The sequence below is a fragment of the Salvelinus sp. IW2-2015 genome, linkage group LG1, assembly GCF_002910315.2.
Source record: "Salvelinus sp. IW2-2015 linkage group LG1, ASM291031v2, whole genome shotgun sequence".
NCBI lineage: Eukaryota > Metazoa > Chordata > Actinopteri > Salmoniformes > Salmonidae > Salvelinus > Salvelinus sp. IW2-2015.
Window position 1 is genome coordinate 18,644,614 of NC_036838.1, and position 1,631 is coordinate 18,646,244.

Here is a 1,631-nt window from a genome sequence, read left to right on the forward strand (position 1 = left end):
GGGGGGGTTTAAAAGTGACGCCACCCGGTAGAGTACAATGGGAAAAGGAGCCAAATATTATCTGTTATATTGGTAAGATGGTCAAGTGACTGCTCTAACAATGGAAATAMATGTCCTCAAAGATGGTAAGCAGGAGTGAGGAGGGTGGGACCATTCTAGCCAATGAGAGGGCAGAAGAGGGCAGATACGCTTTTCTATTGCCTATGCCGAGCAATGGGCCAGGGTTCTGGTCAAGAAGCAGTCTTCGAATGCACCTACTGTTTTGCTTTGGTACTGCAGCTTAACTGTATCCGTTACATGCCATCGTGTAGGTTCTCCAGTTTGATGCTCTTTCATGTGCACCACCATTATCCCTAGATTGCACAGTATAACCGAATCATNGTGTAGGTTCTCCAGTTTGATGCTCTTTCATGTGCACCACCATTATCCCTAGATTGCACAGTATAACCGAATCATAGTAGCCTATAGGCTAACATTAGTTAACGTTAATGCGTGATGCCCAACAGTCTGTTGATGTCAGCCAGTTGAGAGATCCTGAAACACTAATCGTGAAGGTTGATTTTGCTGCGTGTATTGGGTTCTTGGAAAGGGTTCTTGGATCTCCAGGATTTCACAGCTGAAACATTGCAGGGAATACTGCCTGAAGATGCTTCACCCGTTCAGGCCCCAGAGGCTGTGTAGGGATCTGAGTACATTGACTTTTGTTTTTTGAGAATAATATGAATGTTTAATTTTTTTCGTTCAAGTATCAGTTTTTACCCCACCCAGTATGTAGCGCCAATATACATTTTTGGATGTAGTCCGAAAATACGTCCTTTTGGCCACTAGAGGCCTCTATCATTCTCTATGGGCACAACTCGGATAACGTTTTTGCCAAAATGCCACGTGCGTCAACTCATCAGTGCATTTATAAAAACCTAACCATTACAAAGCTTCTATTCGATCGAATAAACCTCACGTAGCAAATTAGCAAGTACATCTTTGGTTGACCAAATTAGACATTCAATGACCCCCATACAAAAATTGCTCAYTTCATGGTCTTATTTTGGTGGACAGATTTTGGGCGGAGTAAACCCTCTCGCTTGGCCTCTTCCTCTCGGAACGAACCGTSCTCAAAATGGTGTAAAGAGGGAAAWCCACAACACGCCCATTTTTGAATGAACAAGTAATCTGCAGTCAACAACCTGGCTTCTTCGTAGTGAAAGGACTGCGTGAATACTGGTTTGCAAATTTGCACTCCCATCCCACTAATTCACGGGGATTATAGCTAACACGCTATCTAGGCARCGCAGGTAGGAGTGGCTGGCGCAATTTACACTGTAAACTAGCTAACGTTGGCTAGCCAGAACTTGCAGGGAAAATAATACATAGCAAACAAATGCATGTTAGCTAGCTAGGTAACTAGCTAAAATATAACGATGTTTAGTTACAATGTAGAAAATGCAATCAGCTATTAGTTAACGTTAATGCGTGTTGCTCAATAATATTACTGTTACAACGCATGYTACTAGGTACTGTAGCCAATTTAGTTGGTTGGCTAACGTTACGGTTTGTTTTCTATTTCATGGTTGACATTATTTCACCTCGGTGTCTTGTTTATCACCGTTGGCTAACTAGTTAGATGTCATCCC

General features: G+C 42.5%; 1 protein-coding gene across 3 annotated transcripts in view; it reads left to right on the plus strand.

The window, feature by feature from the left end:
* The first annotated feature begins 858 nt into the window (after positions 1-858).
* The window catches only part of LOC111962071 (probable peptidyl-tRNA hydrolase 2), a 29,401-nt gene continuing 28,628 nt past the window's right edge, over positions 859-1,631 (plus strand). Inside the window, exon 1 of one of the 3 annotated variants that reach the window (XM_023984879.3) lies at positions 859-1,221. The gene's annotated coding sequence lies outside the window, so the exon portion shown is untranslated. Of the gene's footprint in view, positions 1,293-1,374; positions 1,398-1,631 lie in introns of those variants that run through there. The other 2 variants (XM_023984869.2, XM_070441857.1) reach the window with 2 other exon arrangements.